The sequence below is a fragment of the Littorina saxatilis genome, linkage group LG4, assembly GCF_037325665.1.
Source record: "Littorina saxatilis isolate snail1 linkage group LG4, US_GU_Lsax_2.0, whole genome shotgun sequence".
NCBI classification, from domain to species: domain Eukaryota; kingdom Metazoa; phylum Mollusca; class Gastropoda; order Littorinimorpha; family Littorinidae; genus Littorina; species Littorina saxatilis.
In genome coordinates this window covers 10,381,393-10,400,651 of record NC_090248.1, presented here as the reverse complement: position 1 = coordinate 10,400,651, position 19,259 = coordinate 10,381,393, and the positions used below count along the sequence as shown (strand labels likewise).

At 41.8% G+C, this 19,259-nt stretch overlaps 1 pseudogene; it reads left to right on the top strand.

Annotated features, from left to right (window-relative positions):
* The window catches only part of LOC138964229 (phospholipid-transporting ATPase ABCA3-like), a 37,578-nt pseudogene that overhangs the window by 9,323 nt on the left and 8,996 nt on the right, over positions 1-19,259 (top strand).

Below are 19,259 nucleotides of genomic sequence, written 5' to 3'. Positions count from 1 at the left end.
TTTTACGCAACGGTCGTTTTTTGTAATCAAGTCGAAAAACACTGCCTGAAACTGAGGAGTAAAATGTGACGTTGTCGAAGGTTGGTTTTCGCGCTTGCAACGTAGACAACGGGATGGTACTTTTCTTATTTGCTACAGGAGTCCATGAAGCTGATGGGACTGCTGCCTTCAGCGCACTGGGCGGCCTGGTTCTTGACCTGCATGATCTTCATGGTCATCACCATGGCAATCTACACGGTCTTTCTGGGGGTGTCTTTCACTGACCACGGTCCTGCCATAGGAAACGGCGACGTTACACTGTTCTTCGTGTTCATGCTCGTCTATGCATTGGCCATTGTAACCTACTGCTTTATGATCAGTGCCATGATCCAAAAAGGTCGGTGGATGGGCTCGAGAGATTAAGCTCTGTTTTCTCCTGCATCTCCTTTCTGTAATGCATCCGGTGTCTAAATTTATCTTGGTGGCCTTCTTATATGAAGTCTTATATCGCGCGCGTATCTCCAGACTCGGACTCAAGGCGCAGGGATCTATTTATGCCGTGTGAGATGGCATTTGTTAAACAATACATCACGCATACACATCGACCAGCAGATCGCAGCCATTTCGGCGCATATCCTACTTTTCACGGCCTATTATTCCAAGTCACACGGGTATTTTGGTGGGCATTTTTTTTTATCTATGCCTATACAATTTTGCCAGGAAAGACCCTTTTGTCAATCGTGGGATCTTTAACGTGCACACCCCAATGTAGTGTACACGAAGGGACCTCGGGTTTTCGTCTCATCCGAAAGACTAGCACTTGAACCCACCACCTAGGTTAGGAAAGGAGGGAGAAAATTGCTAACGCCCTGACCCAGGGTCGAACTCGCAACCTCTCGCTTCCGAGCGCAAGTGCGTTACCACTCGGCCACCCAGTCCTTCTCCTATACTAATTGAAAGCTTTGTCTCCTGGAGACGGATGTTCGGCTTTAAAACACTGTTTCGAGCTGTCTGTAACTGTTTGTCATCAGTCAGTCAGTCTGTCTGTTGGTTTGTCTGTCTTTTCGTCTATCCGTGTCTGCCCGTTTTTTCTGTTTATCTGTCTGTCGGTCGATTCCAAAAATCTACAATTCTTGTTTTTTGTTTCTGAATTTTGGAAAGTTAGCAGCCTATCTGTTTTGGGATTTCTGTACATACACGTTGCGATTTCTTGCGGCGAGATTTTTACGTATTATGTCTATTTAAGCCCGAAGTCGACTTCGTGAAGTCTTTTTTTTACCAAACATTCAGGGCCGAAGCTTTCTGCAGTCAGCTTCGGAAATTCTGCGAAGTACAAAATACAGTGAATGTAACTTTTTGTTTGTTCATATATGCATAAAGTAGCGTCCCGATAACCTACCATTCTTGTTTGTTTTGTTCTGAAGCTTGGTACGTTAACTGCCTTATCTGTTTTTGGATTTTTCCCTAATTAATGTGAGACTAATAATTTAATCAATAAACTTTGTTTGTGATGTTATTTTGAGTGCATAAAAAAGGGCTTGTCTGCAGAATAAAGTGAATGGGAATTTCCGTAACGAGTCATCCTAAGATATCTTAGGATGGTCAAGGGAGTGAGCTGGTAAGAGTTAAAGAAAGAAACCAAATCTGTTGCCTTTTCCCTCTTAATTCCGTACAGCCAACATCGCTGCAGTGGTGGGCGGTCTGGTGTACTTCGGGCTGTACATTCCCTACATCTTCCTCAACCTACGGTACGAGACGCTGACGTACAGCGAGAAGATGGCGCTGGGGCTGCTCTTCAACTCCGCCATGGCTCTAGGGATGAAGGTCATCGGACTCTACGTCGGAACGGGTGAGTAACTCCACTCCTGTATGGATGAGAGAGAAGGAGAGAGTGAGAGAGGTGGGAAGGGGAGACAAGACAAGACAAGACAAGACAAGACAACATCTTTATTATCGAGGGCAATAGATAAGCCAGAATATTGCTTTTTTACATCCAACCCTCGCCCTAATATAGGGTCAACAAGAACAGAAAACAATATAATCAAAGAACTATCACATCAAACTTAATACATTATAACTGTATATACAGATACAAATTTGAAAATAAATTGTCATATAGGAGAGAGAGAGAGAGAGAGAGAGAGAGAGAGAGAGAGAGAGAGAGAGAGAGAGAGAGAGAGAGAGAGAGAGAGAGAGAGAGAGAGAGAGCGCGCACACGGGCTATTTCCCCGCCCCCCCCCCCCCCCCTCCCCGGAAGATTGTTGATAAAAACATTGAAAATGGAGCACTCTGAGACTGACAGAGGGTCAAGGTTAGACTGACAGACTGTTAAAAGAGAATAAATGTATGTACATAATTATGATAGAATATTGATGTAGGAATTGAAGAAATGTATAAGAACACAAGAATGTATGAATGACAAAGAACAAATGTTTATTTTTGAATGTTTTATGTATGTTTTATTACGGACACAAAAGCTCAGCAATGCAATTTCTCTTTTAGAGATTAATAAAGTTTATTGTATTGTATTGTATTGTATTGTAGAAACTTCCCATACACCGTCCAAAAAGTAAATTTAAGAAGACAAATTTGGATCAAAACAAGGACAATTGATCGATCTGGTGCAATCTGAGCCGACAAATTACCAAACTACTTGTCAAAACCGTCACTTAGAATACAAAGGCCGGTTCCTAGGAAAATGTTGATAAATATCAAGGAAAATGGAGCAATCTGGTGCAATCTGAGCCATCAGTTTGTCTTTATTTTTACATTATTATATATTATTTTTTTAGGCTAGGGGGAGGTTTCCTGGAACCCCCTGGGTCCGCCCCTGATTACTGTTTCATTTTCGTGTCGAATATTTTACTTCAGGGGAGGGAATTAGCTGGAGCACAATAGCAGAACCCGCCACTCCAGACGACAACTTCAGCTTTCTGGATGTCCTCATTATGCTGTTGGCAGACTCGGCTATCCACCTCACCGTCACGTGGTACCTGGACAACGTCCGGCCCGGCGAGTTTGGTGTACCCAAACCATTTTATTTTCCCTTTACGGTAAGCCAAGAAAAGAAAACACTCAATGAGATAGTCTAATCTTGACCCTCCAATTCAATGCAAAGCGAAGCGTCATGAGCAGTGTAACATAAGGTCCCTATCAGACCAGCTTGACACGACCTCATTTACATGATACAATAACGTGTGAGTGCTTAGTTTTGTTATTTTTTTATCTATTTATATGGGAGATTTATATAGCGCTTGACGTTCTCTAAGAGCTTTACATATTAATTTCTGCCGTGTGAGACGGAATTTTTTACACAATATATCACGCATTCACATCGGCCAGTAAATCGCAAGCCATTACGGCGACTATTTACTTTTCACGGCCTGTTATTCCAAGTCACACGGGTATTTGGTGGACTTTTTTTTTTATCTATGCCTATGCAATTTTGCCAGGAAAGATCCTTTTGTCAATCGTGGGATCTTTAACGTGCACACTCCAATGTAGTTATATCCTGGGTGCAGTTGTCTCTTTCATGTATGGAGGACAAATGTGACCCTCCACCACGGAATGAGTCGCATATCACCTATGCACAGGATTTTTATATTTTTTGCAGTTTCTTAAAGAGTTTTGTATGCTCTATCCAGTGGTAAAACCCATTTTAGAAAAGAGCGAACACTTTTCGAGTTATAAGCCTGTGCACAAGGTGACCCTCACACCCGCGCGAGATGACATCCGACTCATTCCGTGGTGGAGGGTCACAATTAGTGGTATGTACATCCACTTTAAGGTCCACAAGGTTGACGTCTTCTAGGGGATGTTTCGTTTTGTCTATAACTGAACGTTCCAATAAATGACCCTTCTTGTTTTTTTGTGGTTCTTCATTTCTGTACAAAACACTTAATAATTAAATGCATTTAGAGCGCTTACTTCCCTTTGTATGCTATCATTCTGAACAGAAAAGCTACTGGTGCGGACCAACGCCTCAATACAAGGACACCGGCCTTGGTCTCAATACAGACGACGAGCACTTTGAAAGCGAGCCTCAGGGACTGAAGGCTGGCATCAGTGTAGACAAGCTGAGAAAGGTCAGTTCTCGTTTGTATGTCTGGCGATGCGCAGAGGGTCACCATGGGGGGGGGGGGGGGGGGGGGGGGGTCTGTGCACGTGCACGTTGAGGCCAAAAGTGCCATGCACGGTGATCCACGGTGCACGTTACGAAAAAGCTCCATGCACGGTGCACGCCGGACCTCTGTGCACGGTGCACGCTACGAGAATTTCCCCATTCCCATGCACGTTACGTCCAAAAAGCCCATTCCCGGTGCACGTGGTAAAGCATCGCCCCCCTCTGCGCAAAGAAAGCAAGGAAGGAAGGAAGGAAGGAAGGAAGGAAGGATGGAAAGAAAGAAAGGAAGGAAGGAAGTGAGACAGAAAGTAGGAAAGAAACAAAGAAAGAAAGAAAGAAGAAAGAAAGAAAGAAGAAAGAAAGAAAGAAAAAAAGAACGAGGATAGGAAAGGAGAAAGAACGAAAAAAAGAAAGTGAGACAGATAGATGGACGGACAGACAGACAGACAGACATGTTTGCAAGTTGATAGGCAGGCAGGCAGGCAGACAGACAGACAGACAGACAGACAGCCAGAAGAAGAAAAAAATAAAGGGTGAATACAACTGAAGTTAATGTACACCAAATATGAAGTAATTCAGCAAGTCGATGTAGACGTTATTAGCATTTATGCGGGTTGCATTTTTGGGTGGGTCACATTGTAATTGGCTGCATGTAACTTATTACAACTACACAAAACAAATTGATATCAAAGGTGTCAGTCAATCTGTCATGATTGTGTAACATAAGGAATTCGGGAAGAACAAGGTGGCCGTCAACAACGTGTCCCTGAAGATGTACGAAGGGCAGATCACTGTCTTGCTGGGACACAACGGTGCAGGGAAGACAACCACCATGTTCATGCTCACAGGTATACACTTCTACGTCTGCGTTTGTGGGCTGTAACTCCCACGTGCATATTTGGTCTTTGTGTTTGTTTGTTATTTTTGATTGAAATTGCAAATAGGTTTATAACGAGAGATTGCCAATCGCTGAATCAAAGGTCTTGCTATTAGATCTATAATTTGAACTGTTTGTACATGCCGACATTTCGCACAGAAACTAAATCTTTGACATGTTTAATTGTCCAGGATTCCTTCCACCCTCGTCCGGCACGGCAATCATCAACGGCCTTGACATTCGCAACGACATGGACACCATTCGACATAACCTTGGCCTTTGCCCTCAACACAACATTCTCTTCGATGCCATGACCGTTGAAGAGCACCTGGACTTCTTCGCAAGGGTCAGCACATGATTGCATACGCTTCTAATCTCTTCGTCCTGAACAGCTTTACCGGGTTCTTCAGTACATAAGATAACCAAAACGCGTTTCTCTTCACATTTTTTGCGTACACCTCTATTCTTTCCTGTGTTCTTGCTTGTTAATTTTTCTCGCAATGTAGAACACTATCCGTCCAGATGTAATAAGGCAAATTAGATGTTATAAAGCAAATATCCATCATGGCAGTACACTATATATCACGTGCCTTAATTCTTTACTTGTCATTACCATAATGAAAAAGTCAGCGACAGGCTGCCGACATATTGATGAAGAATTTATCAAAACTGATTTCCGCTGTGTTTTCTTTTTATTGTAATGCAAATTCCCAATTGTATTGTTCACTCTCGAAAAAAACTGCCCATTTTTTCCAAAGCAAATTTCTGAATTTTCTTTTTTTCCAACAGTTGAAGGGCTGCCCTGCGTCACGCGTGAAAAGGGAAGTTGACAAGATCTTGAAGGAAGTGGGGTTGGAGTTCAAGAGACATGCGCAGTCACAAACACTGTCAGGAGGACAGAAGCGCAAGTTGTCAGTCGGAATTGCTCTCATCAATGACTCCAAGGTAAGTGATGCTATTGTGTGAAAACAAGTTCAAGGTTTTATTATTTTCCAAGGAGTTTTCCTTTTTTTTCTTTTTTTCTTGCTATGCTTTAGAATATTTTTTTTTAACTTTCTTGGTGAAATTTAAACACACTTTTTGCAACCAGTTGTGAAAACTGTGTGACAAACTATATCGGTATATATTATTCTCCTTGAAAAAGTAGCACACATTGTTTACCATGTCAATTCCCAACACAGTCACGGACATGGTCATCACCAATTGCTCAAGGTAAAAACAACACACACACACAGAACAAACTGTTAGCTGAAGTGTTCCAGTTTTGAACTTACTTTTTGTAACCAGTTGTGAAAACTGTAGAAAAAAAAACAACTGTATCATTCTACCAGCAAAAGTAGAACACATGGTAAAAGTACACTTAATAGTGTTTGCAATGTGTGTTACTTTTTCCAGTAGAATTATATAGTTCGTAACACAATGTTCACAACTCGTAACAAAAAGGTTTTTAGAAAAGAAACACCAACTTCTGTTAAACAAAAGGAAAGAGTCTTTGGTCTATACATTCCCGGCTAGTCTAAAGCTAGAGTATTGTAATTAAGTAGAAGTGCAATGCCAAGGCACTGCATACCCCCAGCGAAGGACATAATTATCGCCTTCTCTCTCTCTCTCTCTCTCTCTCTCTCTCTCTCTCTCTCTCTCTCTCTCTCTCTCTCTCTCTCTCTATCACACACACAAACACACACCCACACACACGCACACACACACACACACACACACGCACACATCCACACACACACACACACACACACGCACACATCCACACACACACACACACACACACACACATACACACATGTGTGCAAAAACACACACAAAACGGACATGTTTTTATCTTGACGTCGCAGGTCGTGATCCTCGACGAGCCGACGTCAGGCATGGACCCTGCATCACGACGTCAGACGTGGGAAGTATTGCAACGTCATCGTGCCGGCCGTACCATGCTGCTGACCACCCACTTTATGGACGAGGCTGACCTGCTGGGTGACCGTATTGCCATCATGGCTGAGGGGGTTGTGCAGTGCTGTGGATCCTCCATGTTTCTCAAGAAACTCTATGGTAAGATTTGCTTTGACGTTATCTTTAACCTTGCTTCTAGTTTTGCCTTGCTTTAGGCTTGAGCATAGAACCATTTCATGTACGGGGAATTGGATGACCACTTCACAACTCATTGCATAGGGTGTTGTGCTAGCTTTGCGTTAATCCTCCGTTTTTCTAAAAAAACAAAACTCCATGGTGATTCTTGCTGGGATAATTGTTTTTAGCATTGCTTTTATTATGCTTTTAACTTTTAGAAATAAACCATTTAATGGACGAAGCTTGGGTGCATTACCGCGTCACCAGCAATTAGGATTCACCTTTCAGTAACTACCACCCGTCTATAGATAAGGCCATGAGGACTACTTTTGGTTGGTCACTTGAATGCTCGTTATAGAAAAGTTCAACTGTACTACACACATTGACCTTTCTCGCAGGAACTGGCTATCATCTGGTCCTGGTCAAAACCCCGTCATGCCACGTGGACAAAGTGACGTCAGTCATACAACAGCACATCCCCGCTGCCCGCTTTGAGAGCGAGATTAATACAGAGTTGTCTTACTTGCTACCTGACGACCAGGCGGCGCTGTTCCCTGACCTCTTCAGACAGCTGGAGACTCGCAAAGAGGAGCTGGGCATCGGAGGGTTTGGGACTACCGCTACCACCATGGAAGAGGTTTTCTTGAAGTAAGTGGTGTTAATGACGATCGATAGCGCCTAAACAAACCAAGACTTCTGTTCTTGACTCTGCATTCCAAAGTGACATATCTGACGTCATAAGCGGAACAATTCATAATGTGAAGCATGACGTCACGTCAAACATTCTGTCATTTCTCCCAGGAACTGACAAAGATTTTGAGAAAAAAATCTGTCTCGATGACTTTTCATTTTTCATTTTTCATTTTCATTTTCATTACTTTATTGTCCCATCGCTGGGAAATTCGGGTCACTTCCTCCCAGTGGAAAGCTAGCAGCAACGGAGTCGCGCTACCCAAGTGTCTGCGTGTTTAGGTGTATTCAGCCACCTGCACTTATGGCAGAATGACCAAGGTCTTTTTACGTGTCATTGTGATGACACGGGGGTGGGACATGGCTTCCGTCTCTGGGTCTGCACATAAAGTTGACCCGACTTTGTCATTCATGTATCAGCAGAAGGAGGTGTGTCGCAAGGTCACCACCAGACTGTGCATGGATCGGTATCGGATGTCATTAAATGTAAAATGTTCAAGTTATAATCTGGGTGCGTCAAAGGAAATTTTTCGTTTTGATATATCTTTTTAATGGACAGTAAAGTGTTGTTATTGTTATTGGTATTGTTGTGTTTTCTCTATTTTAGTTATGTCGGTTCATCTGTTGTTTAGTTTTTGGGTGTTGGGTGTTCATTTTGCACGTGTGAAGATGTCTTTCGGCGATTCCTATAAATATCTAGTACGTAACTTTGTGTGAAGTTAGTGGATATGTTGTTGTTTTTTTTTTTGTTTTTTTTGTTTTTTTTCCCAACAATTTTATTCAAATAAATAACAACAATTAACAATATCTCATACAATGAGTTAAATACAACAATTAACAATATCTCATACAATGAATTAAATACAACTTATCGATTACAACATGTTGTTGTTGTTGTTGTTGTTGTTGTTGTTGTTGTTGTTGTTGTTGTTGTTGTTGTTGTTGTTGTTGTTGTTGTTGTTTTGATCTTGTTGTTCTTGTAGTTATTGTTGTTTTTAATGATGATGATGATGATGATGATGATGATGATGATGATGATGATGATGATGATGATGATGATGGTGGTAATGGTGGCAGTGCGATATGGTACTTGTGGCTAAACTTCAATTGCCTCAGGGACATTCGCCTCTATCGTAATTGTGGCTTTTATTGTGTTGCTTGTCTGTAGCACGATGTTTCGGTTGTTTGTCTATCTCTTCGCTTATTCTTGTTCTGAAAAACACGAAAAACGGAAAAATACAAGAAAGGTGGACCTGGACTGATTTTGTTAAATAATTATGTTTCTGTAGGGTTGGAGAAATCTGCGCTACACTCGAAGAAGACAGCAACGAACAAACACAGCATTTGAGAGCATCAATAACAGCAGAGTCCGGTGCCAGCAACGGATACGAAAACCATGCCTTTACAAACGATCCCAAGTCTCGCAAGGGTAACCGTGTCGCCGTGACAGGCGAGAACGTCAGCCTGAATATGGGTGGCAACTCTGGTTACGGAACTACTGACATACTGTGTAAGTTTGTTTAAAGGCATACTAACGCACTCCCGTGTTTACAAAGTGTAGTTTGCCCACAATCGATGTCAAACGCACCATAAGACCATATAATGACGATATATGTCACCATGCGCGGACCATAATACATGCATTACAGCTTGTTCTAGCCTCTGAAAAAGTGAGGATGTCAACAAAGCCGCGGTGTTAGCTCCCTTGCATCAACGTTACATGTGTTGCCAAATCTATAAATAGGACCATCTAGATCAAAATAAAAATTCAAATATCTCAACATTTAAGGGCTCCTAGACCACAATATTTTGCAGGGAACTTAATTTAGTCTGTCTCCAGCTCTGGGTAAAGCAATTAGCGTGTATATTCATCAGCTTTCTATGCCTTTAAAGACATCGGACACCGATTGACAAAAAACAGATTTCACCAATATTTTGCCTGTGATATTTTCAGAGTGTGTTGAAACACGTGTGACAACAGTAGAGGGATCAGTTCAGTAGATTTTTCTGTTTTTGTTACATGTGTTTTAACACATTCTGGAAACATCACAGAAAAAATATTAGCAAAATATTAGCAATGTCAATTTCTGTGGTCAATCGCGTTCGCATGTTTTTAATGTATAGTTTCTAAATGAATAAAAAAAAAAAGAATTGTAGGTTCTTGGAACGTTTAATTATTGACAAAACAAAACGTTAAATTTACTAGAACGTCGACCCAGTGGTCTTTTAAGTAGACAGTCAGACAACATGACACAGCTAATGAACTTATCTAAACATCGGCATTACCTCGCCGGCATTTTGCAAGTGAGCAATTCTTTTTTCTGCCCACGACCATCACTTACAACAAAACGTTCATTGATATAAATCGCTGTAACTGTTTTCTGCCCACGACCATCGCTTACCATAAAACGTGTCTTGATAGAAATCGCTGTAACTGTTTTCTGCCCACGACCATCCCTTACCACAACACGTGTCTTGATAGAAATCGCTGTAACTGTTTTCTGTTCACACCCATCACTTACCACAAAACGTTCCTTGATAGCAATCGCTTTAACTGTTTTCTGCCCACGACCATCCCTTACCACAACACGTGTCTTGATAGAAATCGCTGTAACTGTTTTCTGCCCACGACCATCCCTTACCACAACACGTGTCTTGATAGAAATCGCTGTAACTGTTTTCTGTTCACACCCATCACTTACCACAAAACGTTCCTTGATAGCAATCGCTTTAACTGTTTTCTGCCCACGACCATCCCTTACCACAACACGTGTCTTGATAGAAATCGCTGTAACTGTTTTCTGTTCACACCCATCACTTACCACAAAACGTTCCTTGATAGCAATCGCTTTAACTGTTTTCTGCCCACGACCATCCCTTACCACAACACGTGTCTTGATAGAAATCGCTGTAACTGTTTTCTGCCCACGACCATCCCTTACCACAACACGTGTCTTGATAGAAATCGCTGTAACTGTTTTCTGTTCACACCCATCACTTACCACAAAACGTTCCTTGATAGCAATCGCTTTAACTGTTTTCTGCCCACGACCATCCCTTACCACAACACGTGTCTTGATAGAAATCGCTGTAACTGTTTTCTGCCCACGACCATCCCTTACCACAACACGTGTCTTGATAGAAATCGCTGTAACTGTTTTCTGCCCACGACCATCCCTTACCACAACACGTGTCTTGATAGCAATCGCTTTAACTGTTTTCTGCCCACGACCATCCCTTACCACAACACGTGTCTTGATAGAAATCGCTGTAACTGTTTTCTGTTCACACCCATCACTTACCACAAAACGTTCCTTGATAGCAATCGCTTTAACTGTTTTCTGCCCACGACCATCCCTTACCACAACACGTGTCTTGATAGAAATCGCTGTAACTGTTTTCTGTTCACACCCATCACTTACCACAAAACGTTCCTTGATAGAAATCGCTGTAACTGTTTTCTGTTCACACCCATCACTTACCACAAAACGTTCCTTGATAGCAATCGCTTTAACTGTTTTCTGCCCACGACCATCCCTTACCACAACACGTGTCTTGATAGAAATCGCTGTAACTGTTTTCTGTTCACACCCATCACTTACCACAAAACGTTCCCTTCTAACGATACTCTTATCGTCCACCAAATCAGATATATATTGCTTTTTAAGCTATAAGAGCAGCACGTGTACGTGTATAAGCGTTGTTTGTTGTGCTCCATTTATTACATTGATTGTTTGCGGCATTGTTATCTGTGATTTTCTGAATAAATTGTTCAAACCAAAACGTTACCTGCTAGAAACCGCTGTAACTGTTTTCTGCTCACGCTTGATCCACGCCACAGCCTTTAACCACGGGTTCAACAAACTGACCGGGATGTCCCTGCAGCTGTCACGTTTCCGTGCCATGGTGATCAAGAAGATGCTGCACACCTGGCGCAACCGTCTCATCACGCTGCTGCAGATGATCTTACCTGTTGCCTGCGGCGTTTTTGCTCTGGCCGTCGATTTTGTTACACCTGAAGAACAGAACCAACCGCTCAATTTCACACTCAGTCCGTTCGGAAGGACCTACGTTCCGTACTCCAATGGAACAAAGTAAGTATGATCTAAGGAACAAAAGTATTCCATTTCGTTGCGTGCTCCAATGGAACAAAGTAAGTATGATGTAGAAACAAAAGTATTCCATTTCGTTGCGTGCTCCAATGGAACAAAGTAAGTATGATGTAGAAACAAAAGTATTTCATTTCGTTCCATGCTCCAATGGAACAAAGTAAGTATGATGTAGAAACAAAAGTATTCCATTTTGTTCCGTGCTCCAATGGCACAAAGTAAGTATGATGTAGAAACAAAAGTATTCCATTTCGTTCCGTGCTCCAATGGATCAAAGTAAGTATGATGTAGAAACAAAAGTATTCTATTTCGTTCCGTGATCCAATGGAACAAAGTAAGTATGATGTAGAAACAAAAGTATTCCATTTCGTTCCGTGCTCCAATGGAACAAAGTAAGTGTGATGTAGAAACAAAAGTATTCCATTTCGTTCCGTACTCCAATGGAACAAAGTAAGTATGATGTAGAAACAAAAGTATTCCATTTCGTTGCGTGCTCCAATGGAACAAAGTAAGTATGATGTAGAAACAAAAGTATTCCATTTCGTTGCGTGCTCCAATGGAACAAAGTAAGTATGATGTAGAAACAAAAGTATTCCATTTCGTTGCGTGCTCCAATGGAACAAAGTAAGTATGATGTAGAAACAAAAGTATTCCATTTCGTTGCGTGCTCCAATGGAACAAAGTAAGTATAATGTAGAAACAAAAGTATTCCATTTCGTTCCGTGCTCCAATGGAACAAAGTAAGTATGATGTAGAAACAAAAGTATTCCATTTCGTTGCGTGCTCCAATGGAACAAAGTAAGTATGATGTAGAAACAAAAGTATTCCATTTCGTTGCGTGCTCCAATGGAACAAAGTAAGTATGATGTAGAAACAAAAGTATTTCATTTCGTTCCATGCTCCAATGGAACAAAGTAAGTATGATGTAGAAACAAAAGTATTCCATTTTGTTCCGTGCTCCAATGGCACAAAGTAAGTATGATGTAGAAACAAAAGTATTCCATTTCGTTCCGTGCTCCAATGGATCAAAGTAAGTATGATACTAGAAACAAAAGTATTCCATTTCGTTCCGTGCTTCGATGGCACAAAGTAAGTATGATGTAGAAACAAAAGGATTCTATTTGTTCATATTGTTCCCAGTTACATTTAAGCATAGAGTTTGCCAATTGAGCTGAGAAAAGAGACAAACTTGCATCGGTATCGAATGGCAATATCAGCTGAAGAAAACGATAAAGCATAATAACCAACCAACCAACCTTTGCCAGTTACATGCACTCAGAATTAGAATGTTCACGAGAGGAAGTAATCGATAACTATATCTTAACAGTATGTGCATTCATTTGCAAAACTGTGCAAACTTTTATGACTTCATAATTGTGGTCTGTGTCAGTAAGCATAACTAATTGTTCATAAATTTGATCTGTGTCAATAAGCATAACTAATTGTTCAGAGATTTGATCCGCGTCAATAAGCACAACTATTTGTTCATAGATTTCATCTTTGTCAATAAGCATAACTAATTGTTCATAAACGTGATCTATTGCAATAAGCACAACCTATTGTTCATTTAATTTGGCCAGTAAGCATAACTAATTGTTCATAAATTTGATCTGTGTCAATACGCATAACTAATTGATCATACATTTGGTTCGTCAGTAAGCATAACTAAATGCTCATAATTTTGGTCTGTGTCCATGCGCATAAATATGTGTTGATAATACTGTGTTCTGTTTTAGTTGAACATTAGGCGTGGTGCTGACTGTCCCTTGTCTGTACTCATTTTCTGCAGTCTCTTTCTGTCATCTCTCCTTTTATTTGCTGAATACGTCCTTATAGTGACGAAACCGGTCCATGTTCGTATTCATATTTAAATGGCCATGCTTCTGTTGAGTACAGTAGTATTGTTATTCTGTTGTAATTGTTCATACATTGGCTTCTTACCACAGTCCTACGACAGAGAGCGACGAAAACCTAAGAGTCAAAACCGGTCAATTTTCTTAAATGCCCATGTGTCTGGTGATTATATTTGAATTGTTATTTTGTTGTATTTGTTCACAAATTGTCTCCTCCCGTAGTCCTAGGACAGCGAGTGACGCGGCAGCCAAAGCCTACGCCTTTCAGATCGGACAAACCGAAAGCCTGGAAAACATCAACCTTGTTTCTGACTGGACCAACATGAGTCGGTACTTTCTGAAGCGATCCGAGGACCTTGGAACCAACAACTACAACAAGAAGGTCGTCATAGGCGCCCAGTTCGACTCGGACAACGCCTACAGCCTTCTGGCCAGGGCCTACTACAACGGTCAGCCGTTCCACGCTCTCCCCACCTCAGTGTCCTACCTGCTGGATGGTGTGGCCAGGCACTTCGCTGGACCTGATCATCGCATCTCTACCGGCCTTGACCTCTTTCCCAAGAACCAGGAAGACAGCGCCGAGGAAACGCAGGGTAATGATTACAGCTTGAATGAAGGGGTGGGGGGGGGGGGGTGGGTACTTAACGCGGCACTTGTAATACCCGGAGCCGGTATGCAAGAGTCGAGGTTAGAGACTGAAGTCCGTGATAAACTGTACCTGCCATGCAGTTATTCCGAAATATTGCTATTCTGTTAGACACGAGGTGGAATTCAGGGGTTGTGATTAGATAGTCTCACACACCCCTGTTCTGATCATCGGTCCTTATTTCCACGGAAGTTGCTCAATATCCCCAGGGCTTGGAAACATGAATACGCTCATGCAGGACAAATAAAAAAATAATGTTGGGTAAAAAATGATCTGTATTGCAGCTCGCTTTCTTTAGTGACAAAGCGACCCGAATGTCCATGAGCAGAACATCGCAGAATCCTTATTCTTATCCGATTCCAGATGATCGTGTTACTTTGCACGGCGTTTTGGATCCGCTGCTAATATGAAGCTACGTTAGGGTTATAGATATATGACTCACACATCCTAACCTTAACACGCATCTGTATCTGTATATATATATGTATATATGTTGTCATTACCTTCGCTCTGAAAGGTTTTGTCATATTTCATCGGGATTATCGTGTCATGGCGTTTCTGGTCCGCTGCTACTACAAAGGTACTTTAGGGTTTCAGGCATGACTCGCACATCCTAATCTCAACACACCTGTTCATCTTTACCTGTTGCAGCTACTTCTGGCCTGCAGGGTTTTGTCATCGGCATGATCGTGTCGTTCGGCATGGCCTTTCTGGTCAGCAGCTTCGTTTACCTGGTGGTCAAGGAACGGCAGGTGGGGGCCAAGCACCTGCAGGAGGTCAGCGGGGTGGGACCCATTGTCTTCTGGGGTGCCAACTTTGCCTGGGACTACTGCAACTACCTGGTGAGTGATGGGTGTTAGCGTGTGCTAAATATGACAATGAACACTTATGAATCGCCCCTTCTCGCCAGAGCTCACGGCGATGTCCAGTAGCAAAAAGACAGCAGAGCACACACATACACAAACAAAAGATTCCAAGCCTTTTTCTGGTGATTGTGTGCAGAATCCAAGCCTTTTTCTCGTGATTGTGTGCAGATTTCAAACCTGTTTCTCGTAATTGTGTGCAGATTTGAAGCCTTTTTCTGGTGATTTTGTGCAGATTCCAAGCCTTTGTCTTGGTATTGTGTGCAGAATCCAAGCCTTTTTCTCGTGATTGTGTGCAGATTCCAAGCCTTTTTCTGGTGATTGTGTGCAGAATCCAAGCCTTTTGCTCGTGATTGTGTGCAGATTCCAAGCCTTTTTCTCGCGATTGTGTGCAGATTCCAAGCCTGTTTCTCGTGCCTGTGTGCAGATTCCAAGCTTTTTTCTCGTGATTGTGTGCAGATTCAAAGTTTTTGTGTGTGATTGTCTGCAGATTCCAAGCCTGTTTCTGGTGATTGTGTTCGCGGGATACAACCCCGAGGCGTACACGGGAGACAGTCGTCTGGGTATCGTGTTGCTGGTGCTGATGCTGTACGGGTGGGCCGTGCTGCCCTTCATGTATCTTTTCTCCTTCCTCTTCTCGCAGGCCCCCACCGCCCTCGTCTTCACCATCATCTACAATGTTCTCAGCGGTTAGTTAAATATAGACATAGAAAACTTTCTTATCTAAAAAAGAGAAATTCAGGTGTGGTGTATACATATATATCACCATCCTCATCATTATCTACAACGTTCTCAGCGGTAAGTTAATCAAAGACATAGAACACTTAATTATCTCAAAAAGATAAATGCAGGTGTGGTGTATACAACTACAATGTTCTCAGCGGTAAGTTAAACATAGACATAGAACACTTTATTATCTCAAAAAGAGAAATTCAGGTATGGTGTATACATACTCGTATATTACAGCATCAGACAACATACAACATAACACGTAAGAACGTAAAGCAGTCAAATTCCTGGTACCCACAGCAACAATGATAACATTTAACATCACTACACATTCATTATGCTAATTATTTAAGCTAAAACTCGTAAAAGAGTCAAGTGATGATACATTAGGACAATACATTAAAAAAAAATATCTCTAGTTGTCATTGTGTTCTTGTTGTTGTCCACATGGAATAAAACATTTGAATGCTTTGTTTAAGGCCTTCCTAAATATTATTGAGCTCGAAATCGATTTCGCGAAGACTTCAGTGCGAATGCTTCGTAGAACGGCTCGAGCTTCGCGAAGAAGGCTTTGTGAAGTCGACTTCGCCCAATTATTGATATCAGCCTTCATGGAACGCTTACTCATAGATAAAATGAAACATTCACAAACATGTCTATTTTTAGTTTAAATTTACGCTTGTAGTTGTCATCGCTTTGCTTTCTTGTACTACCGACTTCACATTATATGTGGTATTAAAGGCACAGTAAGCCTCCCGTAAACCATCACAGATACTGTCAGGCTTTTACACACAGTACAAACACCCTTCCATTTGAACGCTCACCAAACGGGAACATTTTAGATGCCCTACGTAAAGAGCGAGCGATTTTCAAAGAATTAATTTTGCGGATTGTTTCCTCACACAATCGGACCGTAGTGCGTTTGGGCGCTAGACCAAACTTTTAAAAGCTAAATAATAAATTGACAGCTTGTTACACAACCATTCTTAAATCATAAAAGAATTCTTTTTTCATCAAGACAAGATCAATACAATTCGAAGTTTTGAAAGTTTGAAAAAAGAAAAGCCCGGAAGCAGGGTCACGTAAGGTCGTGGTTCTCGTAGCAGACGACGGTTTATGCCTGTCGCCAGTTCCTCTGAACAGTCAAAAGCCATCGCTAGAGTTCTTGTGAACCACAACCGTTTGTTTCGTGCATAGTCAGAGGTACATACTAACGTGCTATTGCAGATAAGCTCACAGCAAATTACAAATTGACGACAACATTGTGAAAAGGGAAACTGGATCACACGAGTTCACGATGGCTCAAGGGTAAGATAAACCACGCAAAAATAAATTCTTTTGTAACCGAGTGCCGAAACACTACGATCACCTCGGGAAGCGAAGTGCAATCAAACAGGATTGAAAATGTTAGGGCTAATTTCTTAGCCCTATAAAAACTGTTATGCAAACCCGAAGGTTTCCATGAACATACAGACAATCGGAAACCACCAGACCCAATCACAAACAGAATTCTACAATACACCGGTGTTGACTTTAAAGGCCAACAACTCGGGTGCAGAGTCTGCTGTGAAAGGAGCGGTAGCCTCCCCTGTCACAATCGCCCCCGTCTGAATGAACTTCGTCCCGAAGTTCCGAACCGGGGGACCACTGTCCATCCCAAGTTCGCAGAATGGGAACAGCACAAACATGTTCAGTGGTCATATTATGCCATTACCTGAACATATCATGCTAACTCGGGTGCAGAGTCTGCTGTGAAAGGAGCGGTAGCCTCCCCTGTCACACTTTGAAAATTGCTCGCTCTTTACGGAGGGCACCTAGGATTTTCTCAAGCGGTGAGTGTTTTATTGAAAGGGTGTTTGTACTGTGTGTAAAAGCCGAACAGTATCTGTAATGGTTTACGGGAGGCTTACTGTGCCTTTAAGTCACGATTAGAAATACTAATATATATCTCGTAATAATACGATTTTCTATTTTGCTATTCGATTAAAGAACTTCTATATAAAGTTCTTTAATCGAATAGCAAAATAGAAAATCGTATTATTACGAGATAATGCTTTTTATGTGCATAGCATGCCTTAATTGTTGCTTTTTGGGATTGTATCTTCACTGCCACGTACATGTTTCTCTAAGGGGATGCAATAAAGTTGTCTTATGTGTTATGCCTTAAATATGCGTTATGTCACTATTTGTTTTCAGTTTAAGTTTAATTATAGTATAAATTTGGCACTATTGCGCTCAATATATATATAGGTTACACACTCCGAGTTCTGAATATCGTGCATATTTTCCCTAGTGTCGATTTTCAGGTATTACCGAGCCTCTGGCGAGGTAATACCTGTAAATCGACCCGAGGGAAAATATTCACGATATTCAGGACGAGGTGTGTAAGCTTTTTATCCCATTACTCCGACGTTTTCATAAAAAAACGAACTTTTTGACACAAACTCTGCGAGTGCCTGTTTACTGCTCATCAAACCTTCTGCCACCGTGTCATGATACTCATGTGCGAAACTAGTCCACTTTTGTCTTTTCGTTTCCAGGATTGTGCCGTTGAATGCATTTGATACTGTGCAGTTACCGGCCTGTTTCAGTCGGTTACCCGAGCTGGCATTCGTCAAAACTGCGAAAGACCGCATTCTGATAATCTTCGCTTCACAGCTAGCGACGGGAGAAAATGATACCCGAAGGGAAGTAACTCATTTTTGACCTGAGTTCAGGATTCGAAAGACCGCGTGTCTGATTTTACAAGCGATGAAGATGATTGCTGAGTCTGTGCTTATTCGAGCCTTTGTGCTTCAGTGTTCAAATTTGGATTACCTACTTCTTCAATCGTCACTTACTGATTTAGGTGAGCCTAACTTTGATGTCTGTCGTTGTTTTAGGCCATTAGGTATCTGTCTGGGGGAAAACGGCGCACCACTGGCGAGTCAAGTTGTTTGTATGCGGCAACGCATGTAGCCTAGTGGTCTCTGTATGTCCAAGATCCGACCTTCTTCGCCACCTTTTATTCTAACAGTATCACCAACTTTGAAAATGGCAATTTCCATGCTGGTCAACTTGAGCCGAATATACTACATGTATAGCAAACGACAGATCCTGCTGCAGACGACAGATCTGTAGCAGACGACTGATGAGACAGCCTTGTTCTATTGAACCATATTTAGCAATCAATGCTCTAAAAGCGATAACAAATGAACAAAACTATAAGCATACTGTTTTAGTGTAAGTTTTATTTTGTCGCTCAAGATTTTGAATCAGGATGTTCTCGGGATTGATCTAAGCGGTTGCCCATGAAGCGTACCTCGTTACGACAA